This window comes from Prionailurus bengalensis, chromosome A3, assembly GCF_016509475.1.
Source record: "Prionailurus bengalensis isolate Pbe53 chromosome A3, Fcat_Pben_1.1_paternal_pri, whole genome shotgun sequence".
Lineage (NCBI taxonomy): Eukaryota > Metazoa > Chordata > Mammalia > Carnivora > Felidae > Prionailurus > Prionailurus bengalensis.
In genome coordinates this window covers 68799243-68821044 of record NC_057354.1, presented here as the reverse complement: position 1 = coordinate 68821044, position 21802 = coordinate 68799243, and the positions used below count along the sequence as shown (strand labels likewise).

The window sequence follows — 21802 nt, the reverse complement described above, 5'->3', positions numbered from 1 at the left end:
CTATATTTGTGAATGTGTTTGTGTGTGTATGTTAAATCAAAGCTTCAATATTATTTTTCGCAGCTTGACATCTAAAAAATATATTTCTGGCTGTTAATAGGCTCATAATAATTTTTGCTATGATAAAACACAGAAATTGGCAATAATTCAACTAAAATTTATTGCGTATATATTATGTATAAGGTACTGTGCTATGAACTGTGGCTGATATAGAGAGAAAAAAAAGACATGATTCTTTTCCACAAGAAACTAGTTCACCACTGAATTTAATACATACAATAATTGAGGTAATAAAAGGGGTTCTATGAACTATGACACTGTTTTGAAAATTGCCAGTGCATGAGAATCACCTGGGGAAATTATTAAAGATGCCAATTCCTTATCCCTTCCCTAACAGACTAGGAGTTTACATTTTAGTAAGCACCCTAACAGGCTTCTAGTAGATGATCCTTCAAAGAACAATTAAATAAATGATAATGAGATGAGCACTGATTGAAAAGATACATATATTGATATGGCTCTTTCTTTTTGCCTGTTACTAGGATTGTGTTTGGGTAACTTGTTTAACCTGTCATGTTCAAATTATGTGAATGCAAATGAGACCATCATACTTACCTACGTTATAGGGATACTATAAGCAATGTAGATATTATTACTAATTTAGCTAGTCCTCTGTCAAAAACATAGTAAGTGCTCTCAGGTATATAGTATGGCAATATCGTGTTGGAGAGGGAAGAAATGCTGAATCTAATGAAGCTGGAGAAGTAGAGAAGCTTCATGCAGAAGGGGATTTGGATTAGGTCTTGAAGGTTGAGCAAAATTTTGATAGAGATAAGGAAGAAATACATTCTAGTCAGCAAAAACATGGTGGGAAAACTAGGTGTGATTGGGAAGCTCTGAGCTGTGGATGATGATGAGCAGAGAAAGCTTTGATTGTCATGGAAGACAAATGTGAAGACATACCTAGTGGGCAGGTCATAAAACATCTTGAAGATCTACCTAATGAGCTTTAAAGTACTATTAAATAGTTGTAAATTTAATGTAATTTGAGCAAGGGAGTAATTAGGGTAGATAGGGTTTTAACATGATGATTTGCTGCTCACATAGAAGGTATGTTTAAGGAACAAGAGAGTAGAGGAAGGGAGACCAGCTCACAGACCATGGCAGTAATTCAAATAAACAGTTAGGAATGTCTGAATTCAAGCAGTGAAGAAGAAATGGGTGGGAGGTGGGGAGGGGGGAGGTAGACACATACGAGGGCCATATCTGAAAGGATAGCTGGAACTCATACAGAGGAGATATGGAAATTGAAGAATAAGCAATTTAAGTTGACCAGTATGTTCTGAAATTGGGTGAGTAGAAAGATTGTGATACCATGTAGAAAACACAGAACAGAGTAAGAGAAATTGTCCAAGAAAAAATATAAAGACTTCCATTTGGAGCATGTTATATGGCTGTCCTAGTAGAACAATCCAGTGACAATATCCAAAAGGAATTTAGTAGTGCAGGGGTGAGGTTACAGCTGAAGAATTGGAGGAATAACGAATCAAAGGTTATTCTCAGGATGGCATAAATTTGAAGATACAGGAGTGGATGTGCTTTTTCTAAGCATCATCATAATAATGCCAAAGATTTCATAGTGCTGTGTGCCAGGTAATGTCCTAAGCATTTGCCATACTTTAAATCATTTATGTCCATAACAACCTGGAGAGGAAGGCACTGTTATTGTCACACTTTTACAAAGTGTGACCCAGAGGGAGTCAGTAGTTGTCAGAGGTTACACTTGTATATACGTGGTAGACTCAGGATCTGAACCCATACAGACTGGCTCCAAACTCTTTGTTCTTAACCTTGATACTCTGCTGTTCTCAGTAGAAAGAGTAGTGTGGGAAAACATACATCCAAGGCTGGAACCTTCAGGAATATTCATTTCAAGTCTGAGTGGGGAAATCACACACCCCAGCGTTAGACTGGCATGTAGGGCAGGGCAAGACAACCAGGTGGTCAAGATGCAAAGGGAGGAAGGAGAAGGGGAACAAAACTGCTGGTTGGTAGACAAATACTACACAAAGGACAAGAAAAATGACCTTACCTTTGTTTTTCTTACAAGAGAAGGGAAATATCTATGGCGATTAAAAATAATTTTTTGATCAATAGAATATGATTTTGAGAGGGGTCTTACCTTTTGTTTCCCCCTACTTTTTAACAAAGTCATATTAAAGGTCACTTGTAGCACTTAATAAAAAATATGTTGGATATAGAAGGGTAGCAAAACTAAGTCTATGAGAAAACTAATCATCTGGTTGCATGTGCTGGATGTTGCAATCTACTTGGCTCTTCTCTTGCCACCTGGTTTCTCCCCAGTACCTCCCTCTATGTGTCTGTCTTTCCACAGTTTTTTGTTTTTGTTTTTCATTTTTTTTTCATCGTATACTCCACCATGATATCTCTTTAATGCCTTCATCTGGTTCATATGTAAAAGATTTATCTTAGCCCAAACTTAACTAAAAGGAAAACTATTTCAAAACCTCATGAGGCTGCTTTCAGAACAATCCATATTCTGTATATGTAAACACCTTCAGTATTCAGTGCCAGAAGTCCTTTTAGGCAGTATTTGACTGCCAGTATTTGGTTACTGATTCCACTTGTCCATTGTGAGGCATGTGTGCTATAGATTTGACCCCTTGCCTGAAGTGTCTTCACTGTAACATATTGACCCAGTGCATTCTACCCTTAGGAGCTCAAATCAACTTCTTGGCCCTGGAGAAAATTTTGAATCCAAGCATGGAGTACAGGAGAAAATTGAGATTTAGACTGGTCATCAGAGCAGTCTAAAATCAGTCTTGACAAAGATCCTGTGTTAATCTCAGCACTTTAGTTTTCTACGTAGTGCTGGGGCTTTTGGAGTTGCCCTGTACAAAGCAGGAGTTAGCTAAGAGTTTTCTACCTCTTTAATCCTAAGTGAGTTAATTTGCATACCAGTTCCACAGTTGACAACAGACCAAAGTTATTCTCAACATAATTTGTTTTATTTTATTTATCTTAAAGTTTATTTATTTTGAGAGAGAGAGAGAAAGAGCATGCATGAGAGCAAGTGAGGGAGGGGCAGAGAGAGAGGGAGAGCGCGAGTGAGATAGGGAATCCCAAGTAGGCTCAGTGCTGTCAGCCACAGAGCCCAAAGCAGGGCTTGATCTCACCAACTGTGAGATCATGACCTCAGCCAAAATCAAGAGTTGAGTGCTCAACCGATGAAGCCAACCAGGCACCCCTCAAGGTAGTTTAAATATCCCTACTCGTTTTCTCTAGGTTACATCCATTTCCAGCCTTCACATCTTTTCATCCTGTCTTAGTTCCAGCCTGCATCCACCCAAATTTGAAATTCATCCTTTACTAGATTTGATTAAAAAATTGTCCATATCTATATTTCATGAGAACATTTTTGCTGAGGATTTATAGAAGCAGTTGTGGAAAGGCTTTTTAATTTACTCTTGTATACTGTTTCCCTTTCTTCCTTACCTACTTTCTCCTCTCAACTTACTTTTATTCTTTTTTTTTCCCTCTGGTAGAATTTCATTTGTTCCTTTCTGTAAAATCTTGGCCATTATTGACGCCTTTAGTGTCTGAGATTTTTGTCCTAAAAACAGTTTTTGCTGCTGGCCTTTCAAGAAAATACAGCATTTTCCATAAGAGGCACTTTTATGTATAAAATTTTCTCCATCTCATCATACTCATGAGACCTATTTCTAAGTTTCCATAATATGTACTACATGACCCTGTTGTGCTCTTTAAGTTGCCCTCCAAATGAACTCCCCTTGAGTTGTCTACCTTGCCTGAGTAGCGAGTTTCTCTAGATCTTTGTCAAGTTAGTCTATTGACTAATGGTATCACCATTCTGCTTGTGTGATTGGGGAACTCAACTGACCTCAAACCCTCATTTGGTCACATATCCCTGAGCACCCCTCTCTTCTTCTCCTTAATTCAATGTTCTGACACTTGGCACTTGACTAACCTCAGGGACCTGGTGAATTTCCAGACTTCACCTTCCCCATTTTTGTTCACCTTACTGTTTACTGAGTCCAAGTTCCGATACCATGGAAATGCTCAATAGGTATTTATCATCAATGATGAAAGCATGCTACTCTTTCTGCTTCAGGAAATCCTTGGCCTGGTCACTGCAAAGTGTGTTTTTCCTAGGTTATTCTACTGCTTTGCTAAGAGGGCATCCTGGGGTATGTTTTAATGTTATGGTCCAGAACATACATTACACCCAGGCTCTGATGACATGAAAGAAAATTTGGGGACAAAATCCACAGGAAATGAGAGCTAGTTTGAACCTAGATACTATTTGTTTGTTTGTGGTTCTTTTTCTTTTTTGTTTTTGAACTAAGTTTCTTGTCCTCTTGCCTTAAATATAGCAATGAAGAAAGTTGTGAGTACCTAGTTTTATGAATAAGAATATAATTAATTTAAACTGGTTTGATGCCTCTTCTCAAGAGTGCCATGCTGTATCCCAATAATTCTATGTATTTACCTTAGGGAAATTTTTGCCAGTGTGCAGAAGGAAACATGTTCAAGAATGTTCATAGCAGGGGAGGGCAGAAAAATGGCAGTGCCCATAAGGCAGACTCTGTTAAGGGGTGGGGAATGACTGGTGGCAGTTTGAGGGGCTCTGGGCCAGGAGCCTGGATTCTCTTGGCCTTACTGTTGTGGCCTCATCTTGGAGCAGTGGGTCTCTGTAGCACCTGTTGCACATGTTGTGCCTACACCAGCTGCCGGTGGCCTCCAGTTGGCCTCTAAGCCACAGAAAGAGATGACGGTCTCTATTACAAAAGATCAAGATGGAAAGAGTTTGTATTCAGACCATGAGCCTTGTACTTTGGATGAAGCCTAGTGACCAGCAAAGAAGAAAGCTGACTTCCATGATGAAGAGGAACAGAATATACTGCTGGTGTAGGATTTGGAAGATATATGGGAGCAGAAAGTTTTACCCTTCAAACCTGGAGCTCACATTCCAGAAGCTGATAAAAAGAATGACCAAATCTCACTGCACCAAAAAATAGACAGGAACCTTGTTCTGCTGGTCAAAGAGAAGCTTGGAGATCAGGATGTTTGGATACTCCTACAGGAAGAGTGGCAACCCAGGGAGACCTTCTGAGGAACAGCTGAGTGAATACTGGCCACACTCTCAGAAAAGGACATGGAAGCCAAGTTCCTGGCAATTGTACCCTGTGGCCACTACAAGTTCAATTCCCTCAGGCCATGCAGACAAAGTAGGCTCAGGGCAAAATTATTCTTAAAGCAATGCTGTTAATTATTCCCACACCAGGAAGAAGGGCCATCATGTTAGATCCCTAAGGAGGAGCTGGGTGACTATTTGAAACTGAAATACCTGGCCCAGGTTAGGAGGTTGTTCTTGGGCCTCTGATGGACTGTGGAGCCTGACAGCAATACTTTGACAGTTCTACAACTGGGTCCTCAAGGACATTATGTGGTTGCCCCATCTTTGCAGGGAACAGCATACAGCAAACTAAATTGAGAGAAATAAGTGAATTGATTCTTGGTGAAAAAGTGTTCATAGTATTAGAGGCTATGACAAAGAACTGAAAATAGCTCAAATATTTCTGCGCCAAAAAATCCATAAATAAACTGTATTTTTATACAGCGCAATATTATATAGTAAAAAATTAATGAACTACATATACATACATTTACATGGATGGAACCAGAAGTAATTTCAGTAAAGAAGTGAGTTTTAGAAAACTATATAATAAGTAAAATAAGTAAAATACTCTTTAGGCAATTAAGTATATTTTTCCCTAGTGACTTAACCAGAAAAAATGAGATTTCCTGCAATTAAGAGGAAGAAGAGATGGAATTAAAGTCAATATTTTATTCTATAAGACTCTGTCACAATGAATTGTTCTTCCCTCCCAAACCTGGGAAACCAACAGTGTCAATTCTTCTTGCGGGAAACCTGAAAAACAACTGTCCACCAAGAAGAGAACACTGGAGAACCATATGGCTAACCACGACCGGGTGACTTCTCTTGGCAGTTTTTTCCTCTAGCCTTGAGCTGAAAAATTCCCTGAATTTGGGACACAATACGTGGACAAAGAATGATCTGCAAAAATAGTAAGTTTAAGGAGGAAAAGTATACTTAAAATATACAGGATAAAGAAAAATGCAAACCCCATCTCTGCTAAAACATTTTTAAAAAAGCACCAATAATCAAAGGAATGTAAAACAAAAGTAGTTAACAAGTGGATAAAATTGGCAAAAACTAAATTAGACTGTACATTTTAACACTGTGTATTCACCTACACTAACAGAGAACTAAACTGATACAAGGCTTTAGGAGACATGAGTTTGTAGCAATGATTTTTAAAAACATTTATTTTCTGTGACTGGTAATTCTAATTTAAAAAGTAAATGTAATTCCAAGGTTTTTTATTATTATTAGTGATGTGAAAGATTAGGAAAAGTATGATTGTCTGACAATTATAAATAGTGAAAAGGTTATGGTTGTGTATCCAGATGTTGAAATATTATGCATTATCTTTTAAAATTGCTGAAAAATATTTCAAGGCTTGAAAATGTGTTCCTAATATAATTAGAAACTGCTACTGTAAACAAGAAATTGAACTATAATCTTCATATGATGTCAACTATATAAATATATATGAACATATTCATGAAACAAGTTTTCCTTCAGGCAGTCACATTATTGCTGAGATTCATCTAATTTATAATTTCAAGGTTTTCCAATTTATCTAAAGTGAACAGTTCTTTAAAAAAACTTAAACAATAAGAAAGCAATAAACTTTTTAAAATGATGTATTGTAGGCCTTAGAGGATTTTCCTTTCAACTTGTTCAGCTAAGCCTTCAGTGTGTCAGAAAGAGCACAGGCCAAGCATCAGGAGATCTAATTTTGCCACTAACTAACAAGCTTTGTTAGAAAATCTCTTTGAGCCGATTTCTTTGTCTTTAAAGTGTCCAGCCTATTTCAGAGGGTTTTTATGAGGATCAAATGGCATAGTGTATTTGTAATCTCTTTAAAACTATAAATTACTCTACTAATGCTGGTAAGACAAAACACTCTCTTCCCAAAAAGGGATGGGAAACTCCTAGGTAATGTTTCTCCCAACACTTGTCAGAAGATCACAAATGGTGCTATTTGAAAGGGTACAGATAGGATTCACCTACCTTGTCTTGAATGAAATGAACTTCAGTCATTCAAATGGACAAAGTGGACAAAGAATCCAGGGGCAGAAATATAAAATTTAATTCCCCAGAGTCAAACTAAGTTCTGTCACTTGACTTAGTATTTTAGGATGGTAGCAAGGTGGAAAAGTCTAATATGTCTCTAACCCAAGTGGAAATAGGACATATAAAGGATAACAGAGGAGCAGGAAAATACTATGAACACCTCACTTGGGCCATCCTTACTTGAGGAAATAAACACTTCAATGTTCTTAACTTAGTCTTGATGGTTTTATGGCACCTTAAAATAATGATACAGTTGGAATATCATGGGCAGAGTAGGAAAAGGGATATGGTTCTGGGGAAACCTGAGAAAGCAAGGGAAGTTAAAGATATATCTAATAAGAACTTGTAGATAAATTTGACTTCCATTTACAGGTGATGGAAGGAAGATTTAATCTTTAAAAATTTTTTTTAACGTCTATTCATTTTTTGATAGACACAGAGTGTGAGTGGGGGAGGGGCAGAGAGAGAGGGAGACACAGAAACGGAGCAGGCTCCAGGCTCCGAACTGACAGCACAGAGCCTGACTCCAGGCTCGCACTCACGGGCTGTGAGATCATGACCTGAGCCGAAGTCGGACGCCCAACCGACTGAGCCACCCAGGTGCCCCAAGGAAGATTTAATCTTTAACCTCCAAGCTAATAATTCAAAGTCTCCATTCTGTCAGTCTGTGTCACAGTTGAAAGCCAGGTGATTAATACAAGAATTGGGTGTGCTAATTATTATGGAGAGTACAGAAACTAATTCTCAGACAGCCTGGAAGTCTTACTCCCCAAAGAAGAAAGCGCTAAAGTCATAAGTCAGAGTCACTGTGATACCCAATAATGTCATGGTTTAAAACTGATGTTTTTCATAATTAGGGACATGTTCATTTCATTAGATAATGTGGAAGACATTATGGAAAAATCATGTTTATTATAAAAACCAGCACAATATAAGGTTACACTTTTGCTAGTGACTTAGAAGGTGAGTGAAATTCTTTAACCTGCCTCTAAAACTGTGTTGTGTTGCTCAAGTTGTGTCATACTTTCTTTTGAGTAGAAGGGATAAGATGATGTTTCTCATCTCCATCACATTCATCACCTAGCAAAATTGAGACAGAAATTCAGATTCCATATGTGAGAATATAGAGTCATTTTGTATAAAAGCAGAAATACTAGAAAGATATTTTTAGCATCTTATATTCCTGAGAGGTATTTTAAGTATATTAAGTGTACCTCTGAGTATTCAAAAACCACAGACAACACATATATATCAAAGTGCATAGTTATTCTGGTATGAAGGAAAACATGAACACCTAGGAAGTTAATATAATCAAGGTGAGTTGGAACAGTATAAAGAAAAAAAATTACATGAATATGAAACCCTGATTTCACTGAAGATTAGTTTCATGAATTCATTTTTTAAAAATTGGATATTTTACTAGACTTGGTGGCACTTTACATACTGGAAATTTTGAAATCAGTAACGTTTTGAGATTAAATAAAAGAAACCATGCACTGATGATTCAGAAATAAAATAAGCTGCATATTATTGAAAATGACGAGGGGGGGCACGTGAGTAGCTCAGTGGGTTGAGACTCGGACTTTGGCTCAGGCCATTATCTCACAGTTCATGAATTTGAGCCTCACATCACACTCTCTGCTGTCAGCACAGAGCCCACTTTGGATCCTCTGTGACTCTCTCTCCCTACCCCTCCCCTGTGATCACTCTCTCTCAAAAATAAATAAACATTAAAAAATTAAAAAAAAAAACAATGAGATTTCTCCATCTCCTCTAGTGCAGATAGTTCTAAGCCAAATTAAGGAATGGAATCAAATACTTAATAATAGGTCTAGTCTGGAATCAAACAAAATCCTAAGAAGAAAAGAAACCAAAGGATTTGAAACTTTTGTATATTAATTTGTGGAAAAAAAAGTTATTACTAAGAGGGACTTGTGAAATTTTTAAATTTCATACTGTTGTGAAAAAGAGAAGTATGTGTCTAAAAGTAGAAGTCCTAAGCTGTGGCATTGGCTCTGCCTTTTGGCAGCTGGCTGGCTGGCCAAATCTACTCTCTGAGCCCCAATTCCCTCACTCTGAAATGGGCAGCAAATAATACTTCCCTGACAACTTTAAAGGGTTTTTATAAGTATCAAATACATCAAATGAAATAATCAGTTTCAAATACATTAAGCTGCAATGGGTTCTACAGAAGTAAAGTAGCACTGAGGAAATAGATTGACTTAACAATAGATAAACTTTTTAAGTACATTTTAAAATTATTTGTGAATTAAGTTTTGTAGAGATAATGCAATTTTAAATTTTAGAAGGATATACTATTTAAAGCCATCTTAATGGAAATCAGCTTGTGAAATTAAAAAGTATGTTTTCATATACTCAATTCCTTTTAAGTTGGCATATTTATACGTCTAGTCTATGCAGCATTCTGTACCATAGAATTACAAATTAATACTCTGGAGAATGTTACCTTAAAAAATGAGAACCTTTATACTTAGCTTTTTTTGTTGTTTTTTTAATTTTTTGAGTACAGTTGACACACAATATTACTAATATTAGTTCAGGTGTGCAACATAGTTGATGCTCACTGGTGGTGTAGTGGTGAAGATTCAGTGCTCTGAATCAGTTGCTCATACTTTGTTCAAGAAGGTCAAAATTACTCATTTGATTTGGATCTTAGCAGTTTTTGTAAAAAATAAGCTGATGAACTTTTTAGGGTATTCCAGAGGGACAAAGTAAAAGATACTTGGAAATGCCAACTTAGAACCTTTTAGCCCATGTTAAAATTCTTTTGTTGGCTGATAATTATTTTGGGAAGCTTATAGTGTGTACGCCATGTTGCTCTTATGGCCTTCTGGGTTCAAAGAAGTCTGTATTTAATAAATATTAATTTTAATAATCTTAGAGGTTAAATTATTGGTGTGAACTTCTTTAACCCCATAACAGCCCATTTCATTCTTCTAAAGAGAGTTTGTTGTGTACCTGGATGGTTTTCTCTTCTATATTTTGCTTTAAAAATTTTTTTTAAATGTTTATTGTTGAGAGAGAGAGAGAGAGAGAGAGAGATAGAGAGAGAGAGAGAGAGAGAGCGCAAATGGGGTATGGGCAGAGAGAGAGGAAGACACAGAATCTGAAGCAGGCTCCAGGCCCTGAGCTGTCAGCACAGAGCCCAACACGGGACTTGAAAACACGAACCACAAGATCATGACCTGAGCTGAAGTCAGATGCTTAACCAACTAAGCCACCCTGGTGCCTCACCTATATTTTGTTCTTAATGAAAAATGTAATAGTAGGAAAACTTGTTACAGTTTCTAATACATAAATAAGAAATGTGGAATTCAGCTTTTTTTTCTCATGACATTCTTTGTGTATGTGCTCACACCTGGTGAGCTTCTGGAAGATCATTCACTGAGGTTGCTCTCTGATGCCAGTCTCTAAGCTTAGCTCTTAGATTCCTCATACATTTCTTAGCTGCTGTTTGAAAGTTAGGATGACATATATAAATTTTTGTGTAAATTATTTGGTAGACAAGATATGTTCTAATGTGCATGATACGTCCCACGTGAAAAATAAGTGCTTACACATAGCTAAAATCTGTCTGAATACACATCCACCCCCACAATCAAAATAAAATAGAAATGCTCAGGAAATACAACTTGTGCTGTGATTTTAAAACTGAAAAATTACATACAACACTATTTATTTTCACACAGTTTGGATGACCTAGCAAAAATTACTGAAAGCTGTGTGTCAGGTATTTTTTGCTTGATTTCTATACAAGTTGTTTTGGGCTTGGATGACTTACAAAAGTAAAAACTTTCACATTTCCTGCAAACAAAATTATATGACCCCCTTAGAAATATTTTTGACCTCTATGTATTTCTTCCTTCTTACTGATTGATGTTTGTACTCAAGGTAACAATCAGTAGTCTAAAAGTCAATCTTACTGTGTCTTTGGGGCACATTTTCATTGAGGAAGAGGAGAGAAAATGAAACAAATACCAAAGCAGCTGTAATGTGGGGATAAAGACACTAAAGAAAATAAAATGAGTAACATTTCATGCCAGACTTTCTCGTGCTGGGTTCTCAATGAATGTCAAACTGCAATAATGTGAAGAAAATTGTCAACTACTGGAGACTGATAGAACTAAAGAGAAACCGTGTTGGAGGAAAATTAAATGTGTACAAAAGCTGGTCAAGAAGCATAGGTAGAGAGAGTAAAATAAAAAGATGAAAAGAGGAGTAATGAAAATGTGACATTCCAAAGGTGCTTAGGTGAGGAAAGTTTGAAAACAGATGTGGTAAGTGATTATTCAGTCTATTTGGTGTTTATTTGTTTCAAGGGTAGATTTTGAAGTATAAGAAGGAAGAACTTGATGAGAACTACTTTCACTGTCTTACTTTTTAATATATAAATGTTTTTTTCATGTATATCTGCAAGCACACATATATACATATATGTAGATGTATTTTTGATTTTTCCTTTAAGGAACAAGCAAAATACAAAAATTTGCCCTGCACATCTGAACTGTTAGCATCTGGCACATACAAAATGAATGTTCCACTAAGTACTTCTTCTATAAGGCTCCACTGATTTGAATGAACTAGCCAATTGGAGTTTGTCTCCTCTTCTCTCTGGTACATTGATTTCAGCCTGGACATATTGATCCCAGACTTTCTAGGTGGTTCACAAACAGCTCAGGTTAAATTAACTTGAGGACAGTGTTTGAAAATGCAGAATTACTCTCACTTTTTCATGCTTGTTATTAAGCATTGTTTCCAGAAGATCAATCTTTTAATTACATTGAATCTCCCTACTGGTGGCTCTCAATAACAAGTAGTATATTGTGCAATGATTGGAAAAATAAAGAGGGGAAAAAATGCTTTATAGCACATTGCCTTTCCAAAAGTAATGCCTCCAGGCTACTGAATACAGTCTGGTCTTCACCAGTATATCTAAGATTGTGGTCCTCTCATTATCAGTATACCAAAAGTTCACCTTCATGAGTTCACACTTGATAGAACTTATAATAACTATCTGCTAATATTTAGCATGTGTTGTGTAGTGGGAGTTGTCTTTAAGCATGTTAAATATTATCTACCATGAGGTTGGCTCTGTTGACCTTCCTGATTTTAGAAGTAAGGAAACTAAGCCTCAGTGATACTCAGTAATTTGCCTATGACCTTATAACAATAAGTGGCAGAGCTATGTTAAATTTAGTTCTGTCTACCCTCCAAGGTAATGATATTAATTCTGATGCTATTCTTTTTTATGTAAAATATTTTTCTTTGAATAGCTTAATGCATTGCCATATTTTTTATTCTTTGTGTTGAGTCATTATTTCTGGAATGTAGTAAGTGCAGGAATCATAGCACTTTGCAGATGGGAAAGCAGAAACAAAGAACATTCAAGTGGCTTGAATAATATACATAAGAGAGGAACAGAATTAAATATATCTATTCTCATTCTGAATGTCATTTTGTTTGTTTAAGAGATGCATTTAAAATGCTACAAATTCTTTGCAAATCCACACTTGTCAGATGGAGTCTAGTCCCCCTCTTCTTTGAACTGGTTGACTTGACCAATATGATATAGTGAAAGTAATGTTTTTGTACTTCTTTTTTTAAAAATTTATTTTAATGTTTATTTTTGAGAGAGAGACAGAGCATGAACGAGGGAGAGGCAAGAGAGAGAGGGAGACACAAAATTCAAAACAGGCTGTAGACTCTGAGCTGTCAGCACAGAGGCCCACATGGGGCTTGAACCCACAAACTGTGAGATGATGACCTGAACCAAAGTCAGATGCTTAACCAAATGAGCCACCCAGCCATCCCAATGTTTTTGTACTTCTCAGGCTTTGGGTTTTTCTGCTTGTTTTATTTTTTTGGTTGTTTTTTTGTTTTTCTTTTTGTTTTGTTTTGTTTTTTACTTCCAAGACTTTGTATAAATCCCAGCACCTTCTGCCCAGACTCACCCCAATCACTCTGGGGAAAGCCAGCTACCCTGGAGGAAGCTACTCTGAGATAGACATTCTGTGAAGAAGCGCAGGCTAGCCATATGGGGAGGCCACAAGGGTCAGAAAAAATAGCCCTGGCTAGATCCAGCTATTGTAGTCATCTCATCCCAGACACCAGACAAGCAAATGAAGAGGCAGTTGTGGACCTACGAGTCCAGCAGCTACAGTGTGGAAGATAATCTAAGAACCCACCCAAAGGCCAAAGCAAAGTATCTCAGGAGGGCTATCCCAGACATATCCAGTTATTTGAGCCATTCTATTTAGGCCCTAGCAGGACCAGGAGAGTATACAGTGGACAGTTGTTCCACAGAATTCTGGAATGTAATGGTGTTCTGCTATCTCACAAGTTTAATCTATCTGCTCCATAGATGAGGTGTTCTATTGTGGGCCTTAAAGGTTTAGCTCTTGAGCTATAATAGTAGCCACAGATTTCCCAGGAGGCATTATCCTGAGACACTTAGGGCTATGTCCTCAACCAGATTTGAAAATCAATTACAGGCTTTCAGTCCCCTGTGAAGTTAAATAAGGGGTACGTATTCTTCTCATCAGACTCTTTTTTTATGATTCAGGCTTTTCAAAATGTGGGGACCTTAAAAAATAGTAAGAATCAAGTGAGATGACACTTAGGTGTATTTTGAGAGGAGACATATGAATGCATGAATATGGAGTTCTGATGATGGAATGTGCATATTATACACTATCATATCTAACAGGAATTTTTAATGCTTTAGGTGTTAATAGTGTGCTTTGAGGTACATTTTCTCTGCATAAACCTGACCCCACTCCCTTTGAATCTTACTGCCATTTTTCAGGACTCATTTATGTTATTCAGATACTATGGTGGTGAGGGATACACATTGATCCAAGAGAATCTGGGAGGTAACCCTCTCTTTAATGGAAAGTGTGAGCAGATATTGTAGGCAGGCTTGATTTCATACTTCTAAGCATCTGTCATCAAACCGTAGACTTAGGATATCACCCACAGGCTAATATCCAGTCACAGGAGCTACAGAATATATTTATCTCTTGTACATTTAATTCCTAACCTTTGAAATGTCTGAGAGCTACATTTTTCTCAGATTGGAGAAAGGGCTAAAGAGTAGCTCCGTGCTATACAAAACGAAAGAAGAAAGATGTGCTGCCTTTTCACCTGTGTTATCTCTTTATGCTGATTCTAGTTCCACTCAAATATAAGCTGGGATGAAATAGCAAGTTATAAAAAGTATTACTGTCACTGGAAACAGAAAAGTAGACAATGCAGAATTTTTGAGGACATTCCCTTGGAGATTCTGACCTATATGGAGTCAAACTTTAGCTTTTCTTTCTGAGGAGTTGGTGCAGCAACTTTTGGTGTATTTCTATTACCTGATGATTATCCTCCCAAAATGTCTGGTACTTATTTATCAAAAATCTGCCTGGCTTAGGTGAAGGGTGAGCAGTACTTGTAGGATTTCAAAATACTGAATCTACATCAGGCTTCTGAAAAGATTTTGACACGGACCATGTGCCACTGTACCTAAAACATTATAGATTGGCTAACATCTCAAAATTTCATGATGTACTGGAATGAACGACATGGGATCGAAGGATTCACAGATGTATCAAGCACTGAGAGTAGGAAATACTGTAACTTAAGTAGAGTGGTGGGAGAAAAATGCTTCTTTGCCAAACATTAGCTTTATCCAGAGCATTTCAGTCAAAAGTTGAACTCTCACTGGCCTCTTCCAAAACTCTTTCTCTAGCCCACAAGTTAGGAATAAAACTTAAGAATACTAGAACAAAAGAGCGCCATAAGGAATCTTCTGACTGACTGGTTCTTCAAGTACAGTCTATTGTTGATCTCAAAGAGAGAAACATGTGTCCATGGGCACGAGCTGGTCTAAAATACAAGTCACTCATGTTTATTTAAAATTTTATCTCAGCTTCAATTTGAACATACATTCAAGAGCTCCAAAATAAACATAGACAATACAGACACAATTACCGATGTAGGAGATAATATTTTGAAGTTTTTTTTTTAATGTGTGATAAAAGAAATATTAACAGGTAGAATAATTGGTCACTGGCGTCTGATTTGAAAATGACTAGATTATCTCTAAGAAGTACTATAATTAAATTGTCTGATTAAAAGCTGATCTAATTCCCTTGTCCTGAGAGCAGCGACCAAAATCTCTAACATAATGTACAACACCTTGCAAGGTCTCAGACCTGTCCATATCTCCAGTCTCCATTTATATCACTATCTTTCTCTCTCTGCACGTGTACCCTCTAGCCTTCTTTTAGTCCTTATAATGGTCTATTCACTCTCCTATTCATTATTACAGCCAGTTTCACATTGTTTCAGCCGCAGTAAAAATTAAACTAACCATATTCCACTATCCCCCTACAATATTGTCTCGATGTTTTGCTTCTTCCCTTTCCTGTCACCTTCCATCCTACCACTTATATTAAAATATAAGAGCAAGACAAACACTGGATTAAGAAGTATAATTCATAATATTCTAGATTAAGTGAAATCAGCATTATGTGGAAATCGCAGTCTTCAGTGCAGCCCATAAAAAGATGTTAATACTGTATTGCGTGACTACTGTAGCCACTTTATGAGGGATCTATCCAAGAAATACAAAGACTGAACCCAGAAAATGTAGCAATGTCTTTTCTCTATATGTTAGAGTACAGAATGAGTTGCTAGACTACAGAATGAGTTATTTCAAACTGCAAAAAGTATTTTGCATGGCAAGGAAACACAGTAGTACAGATGATACAGAGTATAGATATAATTCCCAGTATTTAGTCTGTCAATCAGTTAGCTGGTCATAAAGTAGAGGCACATCTCTGTGTGATATACATACTAATTTCAATCTGGCAACTCTTGCTGTTCTGGAAGATAATTTTAAGTCATACAGCAATGAATGTGTATATGGGTAGGTTCCTATGAGAAACTAACAGAATTTCATTGATGGGAGTGCTATAAAATTTATAAATAAATTTAAGTGAGGTATTTTCAGGAGTAAGTAAATAATGTAGCTAGTGGCAATGGATATAGCAAAACATGTAAACATGGGGTATGTGTAATTGAAAGATTAATCCTCTCATTTTTGTCTTAATCCCATGTACATGGGACTAAACCTTTGGGGGTCATTGCAAACCTTGCTCAACCACCTTGAATTTTCAGTTCAAACTGAGCTATTTCCTTTATCTCTCTTGGTAACTAGACATCTAACATTATCTTACATGGAGTATCATGTTTATTCTTGAATCCAGATTGAAATTTTGATCTTTGAGTGTAGTTTAATTTGTCCCCTTCCTCTGAGCAAGAAATCAGGCAGGAAGTGAGTCAGTCTGTACTTGGGAGCAGAAGGGTCTCTTACATAAAATTTTTGAACATGGAGCAAAGGTGTGGGAGTGTGTATGTTGGGGAAGGTAGTGGATGATAACAATAGCTGTTACTTTGTGAGATTCTGGTCCAGAGGGTGATGAGATAAAGATGTAGGGAAGAAGATGGATGGAGAATAGGTAGGCAATGGCTGGAGGTATACACTAGAAGCTAAAAACAGCCTGGAGATTCAGGCTAGTCAAGAGTAAGAGCCAGTGAAAGGTAATTGGACTTACATTGGAGACCAAGGTCCTGTGCTCAAAGCAGCTTTTTGTATGTTATGCAGTACCTTAGTAGAGGGGCTTTATTTACTTAAAATGAGTGGGTTAGGTGTAAAAGCTTGGATTCTAAATGATTACCGCCCTATGGACTCTGACCATAGGATGTCCATGCCCTAAACTGTCTTTCCTGGTGGTTGGATCCTGAAGTCTGCCAGTCTATCGGGACTTACCATCCACATCCTTCAATCTCCATGTCCTCAAGTTGTATTGTCAGGTCTACTATGCTTTCATAAATTCAGACTTGTTACACATTCCTTCAGCTCCCTCCATATTATCCTTATATCAATGGCCATTGTTTTTAAGAAAATTCCAAACTTATTATATAGCTATAGTAATTGACTGTGTAGTATTGGTTAAGGATTAGATGAATAGATCAATGCAATGGACTAGATAATCTAGAAATACATCCATAGAAATATACATAATTGGTTTTTGATAAAAATGTACATGAAATTCACTGGATGAAGGGTAATATTTTCATGAAATGGGGCTGGAGCTGTTAGATGTCAATAATACTAATACTAATAATAAAACAAATCCTGACCTGAGTCTCACACTGTACACAAAAATTAACTCAAAATGTATCATGGATCCAAATGTAAAACGTTAAACTATGCAATTATCAGGAAAACTCAGGAGAAAATCTCTGCACTAGGATTAGGCAGAAAGTTCTTGGAGTTCACATCATAGACACATTCCATAAAATGAAATATGGATAAATTAGATTTCATTGAAATTTAAAAGTGTTGTCTTGTGAAAGACTCTGTTGGAAGAATGAAGGAAGGAGAAACAGAATAGGAAAATGTACTTGCAAACCTCACATCCAGGAAAGGACTAGTATCTAGAATATACAATGAAATCTTAAAACTCAACAGTGAAAGATCAAAGGGCAAAACAAATAAGACATTTCACTGAAAAGGAAATGCAGATGGCAAAAAAGCATATGAAGAGATACTCAACATTATTAGCCATTAGGGAAATGCAAATTAAAACCACAATGAGATATCACTATATATCAAAATCACTGAAATAAAAAAAAATAACATTATGTGCTGATAAGGATGCAGAGAAACTATATCACTCTATATTGATGGTGGGATTATAAAATGGCCTTGCTTTTCTTAAGAAGAGTGTTGTTAGGTTTTTGTTTAGTTTCCAAAAAAACATCATATGACACAGCATTTACACTCCTTAGGCATTTGTTTTAGAGAAATAAAAAGTTAGGTTTATACAAAAACTTGTATGTAAATTTTTATGACAGTTTGACTCAAAATAGCCAATAACCGGAAACAACCAAGATGCCTTTCAGTAGCGAATGGTGAAACAAATTGTGGCACATCCATATCATGGAATGCGACTTGCCAACAAATGAAGATACTATTTTTACACCCAACAAATTGGATGAATCCCCAGAGAATTATGTTAAGAAATAATCCCAGAAGATTATATAGCATGAAATTCTACTTATACAATTGTGTTGAAGCAACAAAAATTTTACAAATGGAGAGCAGATTAGGGGTGCAATAGGGAGAAGGGAGGTAGATGTGGTTAGAAGAGGGTGAAATGAGGGAACATTGTGGTACTGTATCAATGTCATTATTTTTTGTGACATTGTACTGGGGGAGTTAGCATTGGGAGATGTTACCTCTGGCAGAAATTGAGTAAATGGTACACAGGATCTCTTTGAGTTATTCCTTATAATTACCTATGAATCTATAATGTCAAAATTAAAAAAAAATAAAGCCTCTAAATGCAGTGTGGAGTATTATTTTAGGAAAGCAGCTGCGGGTAATAGGAGGTAGTGAACTAATGGAGGAAAATAATGGATGTTTAAGTTAAGTTAGAGGGTTTGGTATTTGAGGACTATAACAGTTTGAAAAAAAATGGGGGTGGTATAATCAATAGGATTTCCTGAATGTTTGGATGTAGGAGTAAAGGTAAATAAGGTGTTATGAATGAAGTCCATCTTTGGGGTTTGAATAATTGGATAGATAGTGCTGATGGTAATCACTATTCATTTAAGAATAGGAAAAGTATGAGAAGAAGCCAAACCAAAATACATATATGTGTGTGTATATACATATGTGTGTATATGTATATAAAATGCCAAAATGTGTGTAAGTATGTGTGTATAGATATATGTATATATAATGCAAGTAATATATATGAAATATATATATATAAACATACAATAATAATGTCAGACTTTGGAGAATATAGTGCTGTAGTCTCTCTGCTATGTCAGAAAGGAGGGTGGTGCACTACATTTACCACAAACTATCTTTAACTGCTGCTATTATTCATTCAGCTTTCCTTTTGTCACAAACTGTATTATCTAAGCAGTAGATGTTTGCAGTGGTTGTAAAAACTTTTATGTATCTCATTGCTTAAAGATCTCATTTTATTTTACATGCACTAATGAGAGTGGTGAATTATAATGTACAGAAAAGATGAGATTTTTATGTGAGTAGTCATCCTCATTTTACCTGTTTTGTTAATATGCATTTTATATATTATACTTTCATTAGACACATCTGGTATTGATTGGTGCAAACATGTTATGTTTCTGACACACCATGGACAATCACACCCTACTCATACCTCCCCACCGCAGTCCCTGCTGCTGTAGGGGAAAAGGGGATCCATCTTACTTCACCACATTTTGGCTAACTGCCCTCAAACCCATGAACAGAATATCTAGTCCCTAAACATTCCAGTTGATTTCATTGGTGTGCAATGAGAGAAGGGATGAGCATCTGGAAATTGCAGCTCTCTCTGAAAGGCATAATTTTCCATTAATTTCAGATGAGAGCTTACTGGCTCTCAAATAAAATGCACTGCTGAGTTCTTCTAACCTAAAGACAAATAAGGGTGAGGCTTTAAATTTTGAGAGTAGAGATTATTTGAATAACTGCATATTCTTGGATCAAAATCATACATATTCTGACATAATTATTTTTAAAAACATGAAATCACATTATTTGTAATGGAGAGGGCTAAACACCACTGCTTGCATTTCATATTGTATTTTCTCCCTCTGCTGGCCAAGTGCTACATCAACATTGAAATAAAGAAAGATGTTTTCTTCTGCATTGTATAATTAGGCTCTAAAACTGGAAACATCTATTGAAAGGAAGTGTCATAAAATGTCTTGTATATTTTTCTCACCTTCAGTGCCCTCAAGCATTCTCTGCACTCTCCCCTAAAAACAAAACAAAAACCTTCTGCCCTCAGGAAAGATTTATATTAGTAATGTCTACTTTGGTGTAATTTTAAGCCAATAGGCCCCCTGGAAGAGTCGATTCAATTTCACGAACATTTATTGGGTCTATATGTGTCAGGTGCCCTACTAGTTGCTGGGCACATAAAAGTGAATAAAGTACTGTCCTCTATGCCTCAGGAACTCACAGTCTAGCAGGGAAGGGAGATTCATAAACACTTAAAGTTCAACATAAATGCTGCAAGAGAGAATTGTACAAAGCACTGGGAAATTACAGATGAAGAAGGAATTTGTAGCCTGAAGAGTCAGGGAAAACTACAGGAAAAACAAATAAACAAAAGTCAGACAATAGTGATCTGAAGCTTAGAGGATTTTGCCTGATATATTAGGGTTGGTTTTGGGGGATAATGAAACACGATGGGCAAAGGCATGAGGGGATGAGGCTTCATTTAGAGATAGCAGTGACTAGGCATTTGGCATAGAGTTAGAATTTGTGGGTAAAATGGTTGGAACACAGGCCAGAAAGTTAGGGTTGGACAGCAATTTAATAACCTAGATACATATTCTAAGGAATCAAGACCTTGCCTTATGGGAAATAAGGGTTCACAGTTATTTATTTTTTTATGTTTATTTAGCTTTGAGACAGAGCGAGCGAGCACACGCACATGACAGGGGAGGGGCAGAGAGAGAGTGAGACACAGAATCCAAAGCAGGTTCCAGGCTCTGAGCTGTCAGCACAGAGCCCGACACAGGGCTCTAACTCACGAGTCGTGAGTTATGACCTGAGCTGAAGTCGGACAGTTAACTGACTGAGCCACCCAGGCACCCCTGATCATAGTTATTTTTAAAGCAGACACTTAACATGATGATATTACTGTGTTTGCAGTCTTGGCTTGATTTTGTTCATTATGAAGGAATTTGCAGCATTGGTAAATAAAGAAGGAGGGATGGAGATTTTATGACAGATGTCTTTTTGAGACATGACACATCATAGTAAGTAGAAGCTGGGACTATCGGCATTAAAGGTTGACATTCAGGTCTTGGCTACTTTTCTCCATTTATTTACATTCAGTCTTTGAACACTTAAGGAAAGGAATTCATGTCAAGCTGACAGAAGTGCAGGAGATGGAAGGCATATTATTGCAATGTAATTCCATAAATGCCTAATGTGCAAGTAAATATTAAGAAAATATGAGAGTATGTTATTTCTAATTTTCTGAAGGACACTTTTATAATTTTTTTTTCAACGTTTATTTATTTTTGGGACAGAGAGAGACAGAGCATGAACGGGGGAGGGGCAGAGAGAGAGGGAGACACAGAATCGGAAACAGGCTCCAGGCTCTGAGCCATCAGCCCAGAGCCTGACGCGGGGCTCGAACTCACGGACCGCGAGATCGTGACCTGGCTGAAGTCGGACGTTTAACCGACTGCGCCACCCAGGCGCCCCTGAAGGACACTTTTAGATTGGTTGATGCATAAGTAACATGATTTTCTTGGGACTGCAAGATCTCAATTTGCTTCTGAAGTCATACTTTTTATTCTATGTTGTATTAGAAAAAAATCTGTAACATGCAGATAGAAATGAAGGCCAAGCATCTGAGCTGCTGTTATGTTAGTGTTGTATCCCTGAACATGGACTCACTG

General features: G+C 36.9%; 1 pseudogene; it reads left to right on the top strand.

Annotated features, from left to right (window-relative positions):
* Window positions 1-4603: 4603 nt before the first annotated feature.
* LOC122467071 overlaps window positions 4604-21802 on the top strand; it is an 86039-nt pseudogene continuing 68840 nt past the window's right edge.